Consider the following 6683-nt stretch of genomic DNA (forward strand, 5'->3'; position numbering starts at 1 on the left):
GGACGGGCACAAGGGCATGGCGGCAGCGGTGGCGCCGGCGGGGCAGGGCAGGGGTGCAGGAGTGAGGCAAGGCAGGGGCGCGAGGCAGGTGCTCACAGGGGGCTGGCGGGGCACGGTGGGCGGCGTCGGGGCGCGGGGAGCGGCGCCGGCATCGGGGCAGATGGCGTCGAGGGCGGCGGCGACGGTGAGGTGGACCAGCCTGACGGCGTCGGTGGCGGCGGCGACGACGAGGTGGAGCAGCCTGACGGCGTCGGAGGCGGGGGCAACGACGAGGTGGAGCAGCCTAACGGCTCGGCGGCAACGGCGACGAGGCAGAGCAGCGGGCGTCGGGCGGAGAAGAAAGGGATGGATTTTGGAGAAACTGCTAAGTGCTAGTTATATATGAAGAGAATTGGTCCCGGTTCGTGAAACCAACCGGGACTAATGCCCCCCCCCTTTAGTCCCGGTTGGTGCCACCAACCGGCAGCAAAGGACCCTGTGCTGCCCGCGTCGGGGCCAAAGTTTAGTCCCACCTCGCTAGTTGAGAGGGGCGCGCAGTGGTTTATAAGCCCCACTGCCGCACCCCTCTCGAGCTCCTCTCCACCGTAGGCTTGCGGGCCTATTTGCTACTGCTTTGCCTGATGGGCCTTCTGGGCCTACTGCGGGCCTGAATCCTGGTCCATGGTAGGGTTTCTAGTCGTATTCAGGCCGTGGGGGCCAGTAGGAGGCATTTTTTTTGTTTTCTTTCTTGCTTTATTTATTTTATTTTGTTTCTATTTACAACAAAATACTTATTGTTGCTATTTTTAATTATTTTCCAGTTTTTTTGTTTTGTTTTCTGCATTATTTATTTTCTTTTGTTTTTTGCTTTATTTTTTAATTCTTTTTGCTTTTAGTTTTAGAAAAATTATAAACTTTCTGTTAGTGCCATTAGTTTTCAAATTTGAAAACAATTTTTTTTGTTTTCTTTCTTGCTTTATTTGTTTTATTTTGTTTCTACTTACAACAAAATACTTATTGTTGCTATTTTTAATTATTACGAGGGCCGAACCATAAGACATTAAAGCATTTCAAATGAACTACGAAAAAGTTGAAAGTTGGCATGGTATCATCAATTCACCCACATAGCATGTGCATGTACAAAACGAACAATGGTATCATACTCGTCTGTTACAAAGTTGGCATGGTATCATCATAATAGTTGCGGGAGAAAGTCTTCACTTTTTCTTTGCTTGTGTCATTTGCTTATTGCGCCGTAACTGTCGTGGTTCTAAGCCTGACAGTAGAGTGGGGGGGTAGGTATGGAGAGGCAAGGTCCTAGCTATGGAGAGGTTGTAAACACAAGAGATGTACGAGTTCAGGCCCTTCTCGGAGGAAGTAAAAGCCCTACGTCTCGGAGCCCGGAGGCGGTCGAGTGGATTATATGTATATGGGTTACAAGATGCCGAACCCCTCTACCTGTGGAGGGGAGTGGCTTATATAGAGTGCGCCAGGACCCCAGCCAGCCCACGTAGGAGAGGGTTTAAGGTGAGTTAAGTCCGGGGCGTTACTGGTAACGCCCCACATAAAGTGTCTTTACTATCATAAAGTCTACTTAATTACAGGCCGTTGCAGTGCAGAGTGCCTCTTAACCTTGTGGTCGAGTGAGTCTTCGTGGTCGAGTCCTTCAAGTCAGTTGAGTGAGTCCCTCGTTGGTCGACTGGAAGGTGACCTCTTCTAAGGGTGTCCTTGGGCAGGATACTTAGATCAGGTCTGTGACCCTACCCTAGGTACATGACCCCATCATTAGCCCCCGAATGGATTGAGGCTTCGAGTGAGGAAGGAGTTGATGTTATTTCCGATTAACTTTTGCACACTGGTCGTGCGTTGTTCTGGACCAAAGAATCTCTTCGTTGATAGTGACCAACTTGTCTTCAGTTGACTCGATCCATTCTCTTCTTTCGTCGAGTGATCTTTCAGGCTTTGACAATTTCCGAGCGACGGATCACAGGAAATCCCGCGTCTGACAGACCGGTCTGCCGTTCGCGGATTCCGCGGGATGCGAAATTTGGGGAAGCGCGCGAAACGGAGCGGACCGCGGCGTTCGGATGGGACGGGATATAGACGCCTCGATCCCCGCGCCGCTTTCTTCGCCACGTATCCCGCCTGCATAACTGTTCCTGGATATGATTAGATCGACCGGGCCCACCTATCATCCACTCGGAAGGGACCTTATAAATGCGCCCGGCGAGGGTTTTTTGTACAGTGCCTCAGCATTCTCTTTCTCTGCTCCCTTCGTCTCCGCCCGACGCGCTCGCTCTCGCCTCCGCCCAACCTCTCCTCGCGCGTCTCGCCGGCAACCATGGCCAAGGAGAAGACGGCGGCGCTGGAACGCGCGAAGAAGGCGTCGGCGACGGAGAAGGCGAAGAGGAGATCCACCAGGCGCGGCGGGTCTTCGTCTAGATCCCGCCTGCCGAAGGGCTGGGTCCAAGGAGATTGGATCCAGTCGACCATCACGGAGAAAGATCTCCTCGACATGGCCAACAAGGGCTTGATCCCCCATGGAGCTGCGAGGCTTCCGGGGAAGGAGTGGCAGCCCCAGCCAGAAGAGGGTGAGTGCGTGCTCTTGGCCACCCATGTTGATCGTGGATTTTCTTTGGCGCCGAGTATTTTCTTCCGTGGTTTCTTGAACTTCTTTGGAGCGCAGCTCCACCACTTTACCCCAAGTTCTATCGCCTATCTTGCCGCATTCGTGTCCATGTGTGAGGGTTTTCTGGGCTATCGACCGCACTGGGGCTTGTTCAAGCATATATTCACGTGTCGCTCTCAGACCGTGAAGAAGGCGAGCCCAGGCGACGAAAGAACCCGAGTCGTCCAAATGTGTGGGGGCCTGGGGATCCAGGTGAGGAATAAGAGCACCTTCCCAGCCATGACTTTTCCCGAGTCAGTCAGAGGCTGGCAGTCGACCTGGTTCTACTGCCAGGATCAGTCGACGCCTGGACTCCCTCAGTTTACCATGGACCGAGTGAACAAGCCCTCCTCTCTGAAGTTGATTCCGGAGGAGAAAGCTGACGTGAAGATGTTGATGGAGCGCGTGGTACAGTTGGTTCGGGAGGGAGTGATGGGCATGGATCTCCTGGAGGTTTTCCTTAGGCGTCGTATCCAGCCCCTTCAGTTCCGGAGCCACTGCATGTGGTTGTACTGTGGGACTGAAGACGAGACTCGAGTCCATCCAGAAGCAGTCGACGATGTCACTCTGGAAAGATGGATGGCCGCCGTTACCGGAAACAAGGATAACCCACGCGGAGCCAGAAGGATTCTTCCACTCGACCACAACAGTGATCCAAACAAGGTATGCCTACTCTGCTCTCCACTGTGTTCTTGTCATATTCATTTCTGTTTATTCTGCCAATTGGTCGATTGATCCTTGTCTTGATGTCTATCAGGCCCTCACCGAGCTGTACTCGATGCCCAATGGAGCACAGGCTCCAACTGAGGAGGGTGAGGCGAGTGGGGGCGAGAGCCAGGAGGAGGAGGAATGGGACTCGGACGTTGCTGAGGATGATGATGACGATGACGACGATGACGGTGATGAAGATGACGCTGAAGACAAGGAAGAAGAGGAGGAGGAGGTCGTACCACCGCGCTCGGAAAGGCGGTCGAAGCTTGTCCACGACCCTGCGACTGAACGTGGCAAGGGGGTTGCGACCGTTGCTCAGTTGACCAAGCGCCCTCGGACCACCTCTCCGGCGCCGACTGAAAAGGCGTCGAAGCAGCCCAGGGCGGCTTCGTCAAAGTCGACCAAGCTCCTGCCGAAGATGAAGGTGTCCATCCCCACCATATCAGGGTAATCATGCTGCTTAAGACTTCCTATTTTGTGTGACCTTTGTCTCTGGTTGGCGCTGGAGTTAGTCGACTGATTATTTGGAGTTGCAGTGCTGCTACTTCTGAGACCTCAGCCCGGGCTGATGACCATGAGATGGAGGACGCAGCAACCTCAAAACCAGGTACTATACTCTTAACGCCGTTTTTAGTCGACTGACTCATGATCTCTAATCCTGATTCTTTTCTGTAGCTCCACCGAATGTTGTTATCACTCTCCCTGATGATGAAGATGAGGAACCGCTGAAGCACAGAAGGAGTAGGAAAGCGTCTGCCAGCAGGGTGCCCCAGGATGTGACGGTGCCTGAGACTCTGGTTGTGGAGGAGGAGAACACCACTCGACACACTGTGTCCTTCGCAGATCCACTGACGAGTGCTCAGCAGCCCTCCCTCTTCACGATGCACCATGTCCCAGAGGACCAAGCTGGCGCTGCGAAGGAGGCGATACGCCAGGCAGGGATAATGATGGAGCAGTTAAGGACCATCCGGGATGTGAGCCAGGCAGCTTACGACGCTAGTTCCGCCCTTCAAAGCAATGTTCAGGTCAGTCGACCGCCGCCTGTTCTGTTAAGATATGCTATCAAAAACTTTTCTTTCCAGAATTTATAGTAGTCACCCAGTGGGTGTGTCGACTTAGACTCCGTGTTAGCGGGGGCACGCTGAGTGCACCCGCTGGGTGTAGTCCCCAAAGCTAAGGTCGACTGCTGGCAGTCGGCCTTAGGCTTTATAATTTCAGTCTTTGCGTCATTCGACTATGTCGACTGGATTTCGCAAACTGGTCGACTGGTCGACTCTGTCTTCAATAGGATTAGTGGGGGCACGCTGAGTGCACCCACTGGGTGTAGTCTCCAAGGCTAAGGTCGACTGCTGGCAGTCGGCTTTAGGTTTTATAATTTCAGTCTTTGCGTCATTCGACTATGTCGAATGGATTTCACAAACCGGTGGGGGCACGCTGAGTGCACCCACTGGGTGTAGTCCCCGAGACTGTGGTCGACTGCTTGCAGTCGATTACAGTCTTAAAGAATACATCTCTCTCTTTTTTTTTGAGGTCGACTGGTCGACTCTATCTTCGATAGGATTAGTGGGGGCACGCTGAGTGCACCCACTGGGTGTAGTCCCCGAGACTACGGTTGAATGCTTGTATTCGGCTGTAGTCTTAGAAACGTGTGATTTTTCCTTTTTCACTCGGAAGTGAATTATATTTGACATTTAGTCGATTGGTTCTTCGCAGAACTCCTGTGATCTTGTGGCTCGCTACTCTGAGCTGGAAAACAAGCATGTTCAGCTCGAGCTGAACTTGAAGCTGGTTCAGGAGAAACTGGCGAAGGCAAAGGAGGAGACCGAAGGTATGTTTGGTGAGACCTTGACGACTGCTTTTCCCTTTGTTTGTTTCAAAATCTGATCTTGCTGTAACTTGCAGGTAAGGTAAGGGAGGCCCAACAGAAGAAAGACCTTGAACTAGCTGAGAAGATCAAGCTTGCTGACGAGAAGTTAGCTTCAGTCACCAAGCTTGAACAAGACAATACCAATCTGAAAGCTGCTCTTGGGATCGCCAACAAGGAGGTCAGTCGACTGAAAACTGATAAAGCTGCCCTGACCGACCAAGTCAGTAAGTTGACTGGGAAGAAAAATGATCTGGAGGCCTTCCTGAGTGGTCTTGCCAAGAAGCTGTTTCTTATGCTTGAAGGTAAACCTCTATGCTAGGCAATTATTTCCAATCGTGGTTTTTCCATTCGACCATCACCTTGACTCGGTGATCGTCCTTGCAGAATTTTGTCAAAACTTTGAAGAAGGAACTAGCCGGCTGGAACCAAACCTCGACCCCGTCGATTCTCCGGTGAACGACGAAGTTGCCATGAATGTTTTCCGACTGGAGTCCCGTGTTGCAGCTGCCGTGGACTATCTTGCAAGGCTGAAGGTCGCCACATCTCGCATCGACTCGACGCTCTGGCCCGGGGAGACACTTCAGAATGACCTTGAGTCGCTGATGGCTCGCTTGAACACGATCCCTGGTCGAGTGCAGGAGTGGAAGAAGTCCTCGGCTCGGTGCGGTGCAGATGTTGCTCTGTGTCTGGCCCGAGTCCACTGCAAAGATGCGCGAGAAGAGAAGCTGGCGGCCCTCCGGGTGGCCAACACCAAGAAACACGACTTCAGGTCTTTTATGGAAACTTTCCTTGCGGCTGCCACTCGGATCGCAGACGGAATTGATCTTGATGAGTTTGTTGCACCTTCCAGCCCTTCGCAGGAGGGGTAAAAAACTTCTTCTAAGCTCGACGCTTTAAATTTGCCTCGGTATGCCGAGTGGAATTGTAACCGATAAACCTTAACGGGCTTAGCGCCTGAGCACTTTCGGTTCCTTTAGATATCGATTCGAACATGAATTTGGTGCTTGAATATGATTGCTTTTGGCTCGAAATGTCTTTTGCAGGTTCAAAGCAGGGCGCCTTTATTGCAATCGACTTATTCCTTAGTCCACTTAGGCGAGCACTGGGCTGCGGCTGAGCCTCCGAGTGGAAGTCTGGCTTACCACTCGGTAGGATTTTTATAACTTAGGCGAGTACTCGGACTGCAGCTAAGCCCCCGAGTGAGAGGTTTGCTCTTCACTCGGTAGGATTTTTGATTACTTAGGCGAGTACTTGGACTGCAGCTAAGCCTCCGAGTGAGAGGTTTGCTCTTCACTCGGTAGGATTTTTGTAACTTAGGCGAGTACTTGGACTGCAGCTAAGCCCCCGAGTGAGAGGTTTGCTCTTCACTCGGTAGGATTTTTGATTACTTAGGCGAGTACTTGGACTGCAGCTAAGCCTCCGAGTGAGAGGTTTGCTCTTCACTCGGTAGGATTTTTG

This window comes from Triticum dicoccoides, chromosome 1B, assembly GCF_002162155.2.
Source record: "Triticum dicoccoides isolate Atlit2015 ecotype Zavitan chromosome 1B, WEW_v2.0, whole genome shotgun sequence".
Classification (NCBI taxonomy): domain Eukaryota; kingdom Viridiplantae; phylum Streptophyta; class Magnoliopsida; order Poales; family Poaceae; genus Triticum; species Triticum dicoccoides.